General features: G+C 43.5%; 1 protein-coding gene across 3 annotated transcripts in view; it reads right to left on the bottom strand.

Annotated features, from left to right (window-relative positions):
• Positions 1-5526, bottom strand: part of pak7 (p21 protein (Cdc42/Rac)-activated kinase 7) — an 84753-nt gene extending 79227 nt beyond the window's left edge. For all 3 annotated transcript variants that reach the window (XM_034228654.1, XM_034228655.1, XM_034228656.1), the window contains exon 1: positions 5373-5526. The gene's annotated coding sequence lies outside the window, so the exon portion shown is untranslated. The remainder of the gene's footprint in view (positions 1-5372) is intronic.
• Between the last annotated feature and the right edge of the window lie 8895 nt (positions 5527-14421).

The raw sequence follows: 14421 nt of genomic DNA, 5'->3' as shown, positions 1-14421 counted from the left end.
AGCAGTATTTAGCTGTGCATAGCACAGACCACTGCCGTTACTTCAGGTTATGAGTTGTTTTTATGTCGGTTTACTTTGCAACTTGTGGTGTTTAGATAAAGTTGTAACACCGCACTAAAAAGTGTTTTAAACAATAGTGAAAAACAGATCTGTGTTAGGATCACCTGTCTCTTTTCCCCTACATGGTACGATTCCCTAATCTTCTCTTTTTCCAGTGACAAAAGTTCTATATAGTTTGCGGTACTTATTTTTGGTAACACCTGCGCCGTCAAGGTTGGAAGCAAACTGAGCCATCACTAGAAGGTGGAGTTAAGACACTGCAGACCACTGATTGGTAAGAGAGTCCTCCATTTTATTTTATTCACTTGACCAAGATTTTCTAAAATAGCAGCACACAAAACCACACCGTGGATCCGTGTCATGTCACGCCAGTTTCACAGGAGGCCACTAAAACCATGGGCTTTTAAATCACACCTATTGACAATTGACAGACTGCAGTGAGAAATAAATCTGAAAAACGTAGCAAAAGTGAATGGAGTATACAAGTCGAGCTATTCTATGCTGTGGAAACGAGGCATTAAATCCAACCAAAAGAATAATCAAATAGGTCAAATTAAGTTGTGAAAAAGGGATATAACAAGATAACTTTTATTCTAAGATTAAGATATTCTGAAACGCTAGCATATATTTTAACGTTTTTTTTTTTTTTTTCGGAACTAAATTGATCTCAGTCTGTCTCTTCATTTCTTTATGGACTCTCCTGTTCTTCTCCTCCATTCCTCTGTAATATGTCAAAAATAAAAACAATTGAGAGTGTCAGATGAACTGAACTTTGCCCATTCATGATCCTAGAGCACAGCTTCTAAAGCCCTCTGGGGGAAGGGTGCAGACACAGCAATTGGCTTTCCAAGGATGTGCCCATTCCAAACAGGTATCACTTTAATAGTGATTAAACCGGAATTAAGCTCCAAGTGGCTACTACAGCAGTTTACTAGTACAACACATGCCCAAACACACAGGAAATGCTAGAAAACACACACATTATCAACAGATTTAGGCCTCTATATTGCACATTTGTAAACATGCAGATTAACCCTGATTTTTCCCAACATACAGGGAAGCTGAGGCATGTTAAAATCTCACAAACACAAACGTTCACCACCACCACGCTAACACAGAAATAGCATAGCACCCTCAGCCCGGAGGGTGGGTGACAGAGCTGTAAGGGCCAGCGCTGAGTTGGGCAGATGCAGCACTCAGTAGCCTGAGGGCATCGCTGCGTATTCAAGCTTCACTGGGCCCTCTGATGCCTTAGCCACACACACACACACACACACACACACACACACACACACACACACACACACACACACACCACACACACATCGACAAACACACACCACACACACACACACCACACACACACACACACACACACACACACACACACACACACACACACACACACACACACACACACACACACACACACACACACACACACACACACACACACACACACACACACACACACACACACACACACACACACACACACACACACACACACACACACACACACACACACACACACACACACACACACACACACACACACACACACACACACACACACACACACACACACACACACACACACACACACACACACACACACACACACACACACACACACACACACACACACACACACACACACACACACACACACACACACACACACACACACACACACACACACACACACACACACACACACACACTAGTAGCACAGACCCAGTCAGGCCTTTCCTGCCTTTAGTCCAAGAAGGGAAGTGGAACACAGTGTAGGATGTAGGTTATGGTGGACTGTGTCTCCTCTTCTAATTCTGATGCTATTGGAGGATCTAGGTAAAACACTTTCTATGATCGTGTGTGTGTGTGCTCTCTGCCAGAGAAAGGACACAGACATGACACAGCTCGAAGACAGACAGAATATTTTAGATCCATGACAAACCGCATATTAATTGGGTTGCTGTCTCCATGTCGGATTTACTTTCATTTGTCACGCTTAAATTGTAATTTCACCACCAGTTACACTAAACGACATAACACTACACCTGTACCATTTCCTTATATATGAAACAAAATGCATAAGGCGAAAGGTATCCATGATTTTACAGCTGAAGACATGAACAGGAAGCGTATGCAGACGCACCTCTTCCTCCATTTCTTTAAATTGCTTCTTGTTCAGCCCTCATCCTTTGTCATAATGTCTCCTTCATATGCTCAATCTCTCGCTGTCTTCCCCCTATCTCTGTCTCTGACACACATACACACTTCATTTTGTCACTGACATGCCAAGGGAAGCTTTTTCTTTTTTAATCCGCTAACAAAAAACTGCAAAATGCAATAACCTGGGACAAAAGTGCTGACATGTGAAGACGAGTCTGGCATTCAGACGGGCTGCTCGCTCGCAGCTGAAATGAGCAGAAGCGACAGACTGAGCGGAAGCAAGACCCCCAACACACACAGGGATAGATAGATAGACAGCCACTACTTCCTCTCTTTGTACTCATCTCTGGCCTTCTGATCCTCTTATTCTCCCCCTTCTTTTTCCCACATCTCTATTCTCCACACCCCCATTTAGCCCTCCTTTTCATCCCAATACTTTACCCACCAGCACATCTGGGCTGCGGCTTATTCATCTATCCTCATCCCCCCTCTCTCCTATAGGGTCACCTGCCCTGCTCTTCCTCCTCTCTCATAACCTTTCTCCTCACGTCTCCAACTTTTCTGCCGTCTTCCTCCGCCTCTGCACTTCTCTCTATCAGAAAACCTTGTTTGCATGCTCCCTTGCACTGCTCCTTGATTAGCGAGATCGACCGGCGCAAGTCCGCCAGACACTTGGAGAAAATGCCCAATAAGTCTTGTGAGAGGCTCTTATATATATATATAGAAATAGAGGGCTGAATCAGACGCTTTAATTACAGATAACACATTCCCTTGCATTTCAAACACTATTCACCCACAGATAGAGCGAGAGAGATGTTGTCCATGAGGTCAGTCGTGAAGGTTGAGGAAGTAGCACCAATAAAAGAGACGTAATACAGCAAAGAGGTGTGAGAGTTTCTCCTTCTGGTCAAATTACACAATGTACGACTCCCTCTAACTCTTATGTAATTGTGAATTTGCGAGAGCGTGGAAGGCTGCCTCCTCATAGACAGCAAGAGCAGTCTAGTGCAGAGCCATAGGGACTAAAATAGTTAGTCATGTGTTCATTATCACTCTCCTCTTTTTAAGCACTCACCCCGTATCCAGAAACATTAAACAGGAGAGGACCTTCAAGTGGGTATGTGCATGCGTGAGGGTGCGCAAGGTTGAGAGAGAATGAGAAACAGAATAGGAAGGCAATGAGGTTGTGGGATTGTGATAACTTCAAAGGTTATTATTATTATTATTACTGCAGGCTGAAGCCATGCTCTGGCATCCCTCAAGCTTTGATCATTATGTAAAGCTGTTGTGCTCGTTGCCGGCACTGAATACATTAGAGTGGATAACCAGGGAGTGTGCAAGCAAACACAGACCGACACATTGACTCAGCTTCTAAGTTTCATCCCAATTTAAGATAACACACATCCCATCACCTCTAAAGGACGAACATAGAGAACATTTTATCTCACTTTGCCTTGACGTGCGATATGGAGAGGCAGATGGTTTGAGAGATTGTACCCCGCCATCAAGGATATTTAAAGGGTCTCTACATCAATTTTACACATGGAGATCAGTAAACTGTAAAGTGTGGCTGCGTCATATATGGTTTCAGCATGGACATTGCAATGTAACAATAGTTTCCTGATCCATTTAACTAACTACAAAACAGGTGCTGGTGGCCAATCAGAACCTGCAAATCAGCAGAACAGGAGATAAAATCCAAGAAGAAGATTTGGATGTCAGTAAATGGAAATATTTCACGTACAGATAGGATGATGTGGACAGCCTACTTTGTCGTTATGTGGTGAAAGTCCTTGCCTATTTTCTTATTGCAGAAAACCCCACTATGGTTAGGAAGCCTAAAAAGGGATTAATTATTTCCCAGATGCCCATCACAATTTCCTCCACTACAAGGCGACAACCTCAAGCATCATGTTTTAACCCAAATCTAAAAACACTCAGCTACTATCACATAAGGAAAAAGAGCAGCAGTTGCAATTCCTCCAATCAACACTAATAATGCAAGATCTAAGAGATATTGCATAATTGCTTTAAAAATGACTTCAACAATTGATCATTAATCTAAATAGTTGATTCATTTTCCAGAAATTGACCAAAAAACGAACTGTTTAGCCCCAGTAGTGCTCCAGGATGGTTGTAGACCTTGAGGTCACAGTTATACCTTCATAAGCTAACAATCCTTCCAGACAGGTTAATAGTGCAAGGTGCATGTGCTGTATCTCAAGGGCACACAATATTAACATCAAGCAATATTGGTGTTTGATCTTTAAAATATAGGCCTCACAGGTTTTGTGTGCTACACGTTTCTACTACCACTATTAATAGTGTTGTTGTTGTTGTTGTTAGGGTGATTATGAGTTTAGGAGGGGAACCCTAGCACAGAGGGCCTTGCTACAACTTTTATTTTTTGTTTGCACATTCTAATCCATATTGAACTTGAAAACAAGCCATCTGTTCCTTACCTGGCCTACATTAGCCTGAGCTACACTCAAACTCTGGCTGGCAAATACATGGCCAGTACAAATGAATGTCTTGCACTGTCATCATCACTGTTATACAGTAGATCGATACATGAGTAGTGCTTAAATAAAAGAGTAGGATAGAATAAAGATATTATTACATGAGAGCTAAACGTCCATTAAGGCTATAAGCTCACAATTGAGCAGCATACATACTGAGCCCCAGCTACATTATAAGGCAATAGGTGCATTTCACTCGTGTTTTTTTCCCATCGACCACAATTCCTGCACGTTTGAATAACAATGAAAGCATTTAATTCAAAAATGTATTTGCAACATGCTAAGGTGTGATGCCCACCCAGTTCAATACCAAGGACAGCGGTCGACGCACGGCGAGCCTGACAGCCATGACAACACATGCTCTACAAAATGACAGATTTATTTCTACACGGATGCATTGTAAGCAGCGACACAAACCTGCCCCAGAATGACACTGCTGTTTCAGCGAGAGGCAATAAACCCGCAGACATAGAGACAGGGACAAAAACTAAACCGTTTGACAATCATTTCGCCTTTCCAGAGCGGCTTTTCTGCCCCCTGCAAGAAGAAGCTGCAGCCACATTTGAACCAAATTGCATCGTCAAAGCGCGTTTGTCGAACAAAATGCTCCGCGCCTACCTGCTTGTCGTGGGGTCGAAGAGCTCACATGTCCCGTCGCTTATTTTGGTCTATTATTGTGGATATTGTTATTATAGTGGGCACTGCTATGTGTCTGCCAGCGCCATGTTATTATCACTGAGAGGAGGACTGTGCGGTCCTGTGCGCTACATCCGGGCTGTTGAGGAGAGCGAATGAGCGCAGTTTGTGAAGCGGAGGGCGGAGGAGCTGTGGAAAAGTAGAGCACCTGTGCAGCAGGGACAACTCTGTCACGTTACCTCAACGAGACCCACTCCTACGCTTACTATTAACACGTTTTCATAGGGAAACTCCCATCTAAAGGAGTTTTACTCACTGTACATCGTATAACTGACTAGGGTTTTAACTAATGAAAAATAGAAAATACAGTCTTGTTCACAAAATAGTGTGCAAATGCAATATGTGAGTCTGTGGTAACGGTGCTAGTTAGCAAGCGAGCTGAGAAGTCTAAACATTTAGCTTTGCAAAGTTTCACGTAATGCATAGCTAAATGGTTTGAATATAGATAGATAAAAGGATTGAATAAATGGTTACAATATATACGCATACAAAAATAGATGTAGTCTTCCATAGAAGAGGTAAAAGTAGCTTATTGGATAAATAGCATAGCGTGAATTTGTTGGAGTTGTTGAAGGAGCTAACCTAGATAGCTAGATAAAATAGTTAGCCAAACGTAAAGATATATTGTGTCAAAGCTAAAAAATGAATAAATCATTTAAATAGTTTGTAGGCCTAGTCCCGTTTCTGCCACCCCAGGGTGTAGATGTAGCCTATAGGACAAACTTTGAGGTAAATATTGAAAGGTTATTGTCTGAAATTAAATATTGAGTCAAACCTCTTTTGCATTAGATAGCATTGAAGAACATCAATTTGTATATGTGTTGTAGGAGGTTGACTTGCATTTATCTAAAATAGATAAAAAGAAAAGGCTGGGCATATAAGTATTATTTATTTTTATTTTAACCTTGCCAAATGTTCTTCTCAGTGGCCCTGGAGTAAATCAGCAGGGCGGCCCTGATTTTTTACCAGTCTCTTTACAGTTTTTTAAGACAATAATATTATCAAACACCAACTTACCTTTGTGCAAATTTGATTAAATACATCGATTTATAGAATGATCAACATTTAAGCAAAGGCATCATACAAAAAAATTTCCACACAGACAGTTTCTTAAGGCAAGGTCTCAAGATGATCTGATAAAGCACAATAATATTGTAAATATTTTTGGTATATTTTGGTTGCTATGGCTTGAGACTTATCTGTTACATTTACATATTTGTGTGTTTCTGTATCAAGTTGTATCGTTCCTGTGCTTGTGAAGACTGTGTTAGGCATGAGTGCACATGTAAGTGTTTGTCAAGTGCAGCCAGACTCCGGCTGTAGCCCCTGAGCGTCAGGGATACTCAAAGTGTGACAGCCTCTGCCGGCTCTGACAGTGTCACAGCCCTCATTGATCTCCCATGTCTGTTTCTGACGGGCCATTTGTAGCACAGGGCTCTTCCCCAGACTACTGTAAGTGAATGTGTAAGGGTGCACGAGTCAATTTCTCCTGCTGTGACAGGAAAGTCCTTATGTCTCACTGTCTGTCTAGGAGAATAGGAGAGGAGTATCCATTATTATGCCAAGGTCTAGCTCTTTGTGATGTAGTTAAACATAGAGATCAATGAGGGAGCTGTATACCACAACACATGTCCTTCCCTTTCACCATCTTCCCTTAGCTACATTAGCTCGGTAAATCTCACCAGCTGACTTGCTTGTAAGGATACACTTCCCTTCTGTTTGACCAATTGGTCATGCAGGTGTCTCACCTTCAGAATGACTCAGGAATGCATTTCATTGCACATAATGTGCTACATGACTAACCACAATAGTTTAATGCATGCAAAAGAAGGCATGCACTGTGCAAACTGACACAGTCTTTCTCACTAGAGCTTTTCCTTGCTCCAGTGGTTTGTACTCAGTGATGATACTGCCCTTGCCTGCTCCGTCTCCCATGATGCCTCCCTACCACCCATAAATCCCCTTGGGAAATGTGAGCCAAGACTGTACTCAGTGGGAACGGTGGGAACAACCCTTCAGCTCAGGACTATTCCAGGCAGTGCTACACTTATTATGGGCGTAATGGACAGCCACATCTATCTCTCTCATATAGCCACATGGGGGGAAGTAGAGGCATAGTGATTCGATTTAGTAAGTGGGCTCAATATACTTCATACATTGCCATTATGAAGAGCTGTAAAGGGATACTTCACCCAAAATTAATCCTTGAGAAATAAAATAGTTACCCTCTTGGTGACATTAAAGGTGTCATTAAGAAGTCCCCTCAGTTGCCAAGGCCTCCATTTAAAAAATGAATTAAATAAATAAGAAATAAAATGTTATTACCACCATAATTCAGCAAGAGAGTGGATGCCGACCAAGGTAAGATAGATTGTCTGAGAATGTTATTTTATTACCAGAAAATGTTTGGGCATTTCAATCTGAAACATGAGCAGACATGGGATAAAAAATAATTTAGGCAATTTCTGATAGTGAGAAAAAAATGTAAAGTTCAGGATAGTGCATTGACCTAGTCTGTTGCGTTATTTATTTATTTTGTTGCTTTTATGTTTTACGTTATTTATTTATTTTGTTGCTTTTATGTTTTTCTTTAAGGAAATCATTAAATATATCATTTTTTATTTAAATCAGTGTTGAAGTGGATTTTGCTTAAAGATTTAACTTATTTTGGCCTGGTCATGTCATGCACTATGGTTTATTATGCTGTCTGTTAAGGAGTCAGCTGACCAGATATATCCAAAGATTACAGATTTACAGTAATGTTGCCTTTCATGGAGAAAACAGCTCTCACAACATGACTGCTACCCCCCTTGTGAGAATTTGACACCTCCATCTAGTGGTGGATTGTGGGAGCACACAGTTTCCTCCAGTGCATCTGGATGTAAGTTGCAGATGCTGCTGGCTGTGTCTGAAACATAAAGCCCAACAGTGAAAAATGAAATCCTTTAGGATATTAAATTGATCTGATAGCAGTCCAGATAGGATAATGATTTTTCTTATCACAAAGATACACACGTAAATATAAACCCAGCAAAAACGTGTTGCTGTCCCCATAGCAACTGTAGTTCTCATTCATAACACTCCGTTCGATGTCTCACTATGGGATGCGCCTCATCGCGGAGCAAACAGAAGCATCAATCTCATTATGCCAATCCTGATTGGCTGGTGATCTTGACGTCAGCATCAGGGAATTCACCCCCTATAAGTAGCTTGCGCCACGACGCATGCGTCATTCAAACACCTCTTCTCGCTTCAGAGCACATCTCTATAGTAGCCGGACAAGCTTAACGGTCCACAGACTGAACCCAAATATAACCATTTCGGTCGACGGGCGCTCGCCGGCTACTCCTTCTGCTTCGCAAGAAGACGGTAATACTAACGCCAGTTAGTATTAAAATCGACCTCGCCGTTTCTTTCCCCGGAAAGTAAGGTAAGGTTTTGATTTTTTCTCAAGCTAGCTACGCACCTGTTGCTAGCTAGCTTCCCCTTACTACCGACACCACGGTAGCGAGGACGCTTTTATTTTTCTCTCTCACGGAGGAGAAAAAGATTAGAAGTATATTGACACACCAGTCAATATTCTTTGAGAACAAAGGACCCACACCGTCCCTTTTTCTCCGGATTAAGGACGGGTTGGTAACACTTTTTCTCTCAACGACGTACCTGTTACGAGCGGGTCCTCTCCACGCCACGAGGCGAACAAGATGGACGCCTCTCCCCCTCACACCAGAGGAGTCAGGGACTCGGAGGCTCGGTCATGCGGCTGCGGGTTGAAGATAGCAGGCACAGACTCACACCAGGTCTGCTCGTCCTGCCTCGGGCTGGAACACGCCCAGGAGGCTATCGACAACCCCGGCTCGTGCGGGCATTGTGCCCGCTTCACCCGAAAGAGCCTCCACCGACGGCTAGCACACCAAGCTAGCTTGTTGGAACAGGACTCCCTCATGTCCACTGATTCGCCGTTTGGCAATCAAGACACGGGGGCGTCCGCCGCAGAGACTGAGCCCCTCACTGTGTCGGTCTGGGGCTCACTAACAGCGGCAGCTGCGGAACCGGGATCCCACGCCGTGTAAGGCCGGGACCCGGTGGCGGCAAGAGACGCGGGAACGGAGCCCCACGCCTCACCAGGCGGGAGCTCCCGGCGAGACCTCACCATGGTCTCGCCCGCAGAGGCTCGGCCTGCTCCGCATACCGCCCATGGAACTGCTGGTGGCAGCCCACCTCCTACCGAGGATGGGCCCGTCACCAAGCAGGAACTCCACGCTCCCAGCGAAGGTGGACCGTTTCCAGTCGACCATGACTGAACGGTCCTACAGAGCCGCAGCGTTGTCCGCCAGGGCTCTGAACGTTTCCTCACTGCTAACCGCATACCAAGCGGAGCTCTGTGAGGATATGTTGAGTAATCCTGAACCGGCCGTTCTGGACGAGTTGGCCGCGGTCACAGACATTTGTCTCCGTGTCCAACGCTGCGCCGTCCAGGCCACGGGCAAAACAATGGGGATCATGGTGGTGCAGGAAAGAGCTAGATGGCTCAACCTCACCAACCTCCCAGACCGGGAAAAGGAGGATGTGCTTGACATGCCCATCGTTCCCGAGGGGATTTTCGGCTCCGCTCTTGCCTCCATGCAGAGGAGATGCAAGTCGAAAAAGAAGGAGGACGAGGCCCTCCACCTCTGCCTCCCTCGAAGGGCCCAGCCGCTGCCTTCGCAGCGGCAGCCCTTCGTCCAAGCTGCTCCGAACCCTGCTCGGTTCAAAATACCGAAAACGCAGAGGTCGCAGTCCGCCCCGAGTCCCCAGCCCAGGCAGGGGACGAGGGCGAGCTGGCCTAGAAAATCTCCGGTTCCGGCTGCAGCCCAGGCGCAGCCAACCCAGAATTTCGGCCAGCAGTCGAGGAAGAAGAAGCGAGCGGCGTGACAGCCCCTCCTTCTCCCCTCTGTGACAGAGCTGGAAGTCTACGGTTCCCCAGCTCTAAATGTGTTCCCGCCGTCTCGAGAGATGCCTCAACACCATCCTCAAGTCCGCGTAAACCAAGCGGCAAACTCTGGGGAAGAGCCGGGACGCCAATACGGAAGTGCCACACACTGCAGTTCATATATTCGCCGATAGGGACTGGCTGCAGAAAGGAGCAATTTCCATAGACCCCCATGTTAAAATGCCCAACTTTACAGCAGAAAAAAACATGTTTCTACCCATGGATGCAATACATATTATTATGAATATAGTTAAGTTCCACCTTCATGATTATGGGTCTGTGAAGTGAATTGTTTTCTAACACGACCCGTTTATTTATATTAGGTCTTAAAGTTTTTGCATAAATTAGGGCGTGGTCACATTGAGTGACGGCTCTGTCAAGTGACTGCTGCTGCTAGCTTCTTGTCTCTCTGCTACTTGCTCCGTGAAGCTAGCTACTGGGACTCTGCCTGCTCAGCTCATCCAGGGAACACAACTTGAAGCCGGCCGTGGTTGTTTGTTCTTCATGCTTATATATCGGATTATTGTGACTCGCTCTGCGGTTAAAACAGATGGTGCATGCATGTGGTTTTGCGGTAAGTGAAAATCGAGTACTTATTTATGTGTTAATGATTTTAATCGGCTACGTAATGAATGTTAAGGCTTGGTTTAGTGTGTAAGCGAGTGGTAGCTACATCGGTGCTAACGATGCTAATCGTAGCCTACAAGTTAAAATAATAGACTGTAGGCCTATATATAAAGGTTAAAACGAAATAGACAAGTGTTAAGCGTTAAGTGGGATAATACTGTAGAACAAACGGCTTCCGTTTGAGGTTATAAAATAAGGTCATCCTTGTAACTTAGAGAGATATTTTATTATGTAGGTATAGGAACTGTATGCATCGCTAAGGTTAATTTAAATTGGCTATGCTCAAGTATGTAGACAAGCTAACGTCGTAGTAGTGTATGTGAAATCAACCTCACAATAAGATGTGTGTATATTACAATTATTAATGTCATATTTCAAGATGATTACTTAGATATTGCAATATGGTTGGTTGAGCTGGAGTTCATTATTGAGCTTACACGTTAACGTCACAGTCATCTGAAGAACGAACCCAAACCTTGTTATTTTTATTAATTGCATTACCAAATAGGTATGAAATAAACAGTAAGCATTGGTAACACAATTTCCAAAGTTACAGTAAAATAAAAAGGACCCAGACTCGGACAATACACAATCCAACATGTTCAACAGAAGGTAATCAGTTATATTGTTTGTACACATGGTACTTTTCATATATATCTGTTTGTTTAAGGTGTCCAGGTGATGCAGACAGGCTGGACCAGAGAGTGAGAGACAGAACTGGACTCCTCACAGCAGTGAACTTCAGCACAGGTACAAAGACTCTTTTTTTCATACTGTACAAATAATCAAGAAAGATATTGGTTTAAATGAATGAAGTATTGACTTTAATACACTGATATGTATTCCATTAAACAATACTAAATACTAGATCACCTACACATCAGTTAAGTTGAGGGTTTTTTCCATGCAAAAGGTTACATTTAGATGTTTAGCAATATGATTTTGTCAGCTTTCTAATTTAATGTATTGAAGGCAAAGATATTTAACACATAGTGAGAACTGCTACTATTTATCTCTCAATATTGTCTGTAAAAATGTGGTAAAAGTGATTCTTTCAGTGAGACAACAGAGCAAGCTTCTACAGTTGCACTACGTTTTGATAACAGTTAAATATTATTTTGATAATAACATATATTTCAATGTTGATGAACTTCATACTGTTCATTCATAATCTGATTGTCTTTGTAGCTCACTGTTGAAATAAAAAAAAAACATTACAATTACAAAATAATTATATCTACAGCCCCTAAACACACAAACACACCGCTTTCATAAATAACACACTTGTTCTGTAATAAAATGTTTTATGTTTCCTGTCATTTTTGTTAGGAAAGGACATGCCTGAAAGACACGACATTTTCTCCTACTCTGAGGGTCAAGAAGAACATCCAAGAGGAACATTAAAAGCTGATGTTATGAGATTTTAAGACCAGTACAGGACATTCACTAAGAAACTACTTTTATTGTTAAAACACAGTCAGCTGATCGAATGCAGCTATTTCCACATCTACACTCCATCAGCTGATTATTTCTATTTGCCTCGCTTTATGAGCTTACTTGTACCTTGTACCGCAGAGTTTGCAATGTCACAAATAAATGGGGCCAATCTTCAGTCAGATGTGAATGTGTAATCTTAACATTTTCAGTAAGAATAATGGACAAAAGGAGTGCAAATACAAATACAATTGATTGAAATGTGAACCAAAACTTAATCAAACATGTTTTAAATAAAAAGCACATATGGACAGAAGGTGTAAACCTATTAAATATATAAGTAAACACATTTAGTCAAATAAAATGACAGACTAGGCCTGTGCTGTTGGTATCAGCTTTGCCCAGCATGGGCTCCTCCATCAGGCCTGGTCCTCCTCGCTGAGGAAAGACCCTCAGTCCTCTCCAAACCAACAGACAGGACGTCCATCACACGGAGGTTTCTCCCTGAAGTCTCTGCAGCTCTCTGGACACCAGGCTGTCTCAATCCGTCCACACTGAATATGAGAGGGGAAAAATGAAAATAATAAATGCTTTAGACAATAAGAAATATAAAGTTGACTGTTGAGTTGCTCAGTTTTTTTAGATTGTCAATACTATTACTGTATAACTAATATCTCAGGTTAAGAGGCACATTCAAATAAAGATTGGTCTTTAAATACATTTTGTCTTTTGAATTGTTTGTCTAAAGTCAAGGATCTCGAACTGGTACTTAGTTTTAATGATACAGTCTGGTTATTATGCTGTTTGGAGGAGGCCTCACAGGTAAGAGCACTAACTAGCTACCATCACATGTACCTTAGCTTGACTTAAATGTATTAAACGTATAATTAAGTGATATCAAAATATAAATAACTAATGTCATGCAAACATATTAATATTTGCTTGATTCCAGTGTTGAATTTAGCACAATTGCATACAAACGTTAAGGGATTTTAAGATTCTGAAGTATTATGCTAAAAACTCAATAACTTAGGTTATCATTTATAGTTTTGCTGAATAGTTTCATGTCCGCTTACCTTAGAAACGTAAAATGCCACGGCAGTGTGTAGATGGGGAACATCAGCATGTTAGCTTAGCTTGGTAGCTTCAGCTAGCTCTGGAACTTCCAGCTCGGTGGCAGCAGGTCCCACCTCGGCTCCGCCTCTTTGCCCTTATTTGGATCAGCCTGGAGAAGGCGGGAGTTGAACTCTGAAGTCACTGTCGAGCCGTTAGTGGCCGACTCCGCCTACTAAGGGCTTCACGGCAACTCTGCAGAATCCTATGGGTGACGTCACGGACCCTACATCCATTTATATATACAGTCTATGGCGTAAACACATGTCACACACTTATTGATTTTTCTGTCATAAAACATTTTCCGCTGACGCATCCAGGCTTCGAGCCAAGGGCGCAGCTCGAAAAAATGAAAAGAAAAACAATAAAAACAATAAACAGTCCGTCAACTGTTCCCCTTCTGAGAGCAGCTACGGCCTCTCTCAAAGGGCGGACAATTGACGGGTCTGTGAAGGCACCACCGTCACGCGCATGCGCAGTGCCGGCTGGGGCTGTAAAGGCACCACCGTCACGCACATGCGCAGTGCCGGCTGGAGCTGTAAAGGCACCACCGTCACGCGCATGCGCAGTGCCGGCTGGGGTCGTGAAGGCACCACCGTCACGCACATGCGCAGTGCCGGCTGGAGCTGTAAAGGCACCACCGTCACGCGCATGCGCAGTGCCGGCTGGGGTCGTGAAGGCACCACCGTCACGCACATGCCCAGTGCCGGCTGGAGCTGTAAAGGCACCACCGTCACGCGCATGCGCAGTGCCGGCTGGAGCTGTAAAGGCACCACCGTCACGCGCATGCGCAGTGCCGGCTGGAGCTGTGAAGGCACCACCGTC

The sequence above is a fragment of the Gymnodraco acuticeps genome, unplaced genomic scaffold, assembly GCF_902827175.1.
Source record: "Gymnodraco acuticeps unplaced genomic scaffold, fGymAcu1.1, whole genome shotgun sequence".
NCBI classification, from domain to species: Eukaryota; Metazoa; Chordata; class Actinopteri; order Perciformes; family Bathydraconidae; genus Gymnodraco; species Gymnodraco acuticeps.
This window is presented reverse-complemented; position numbering and strand designations above follow the sequence as displayed.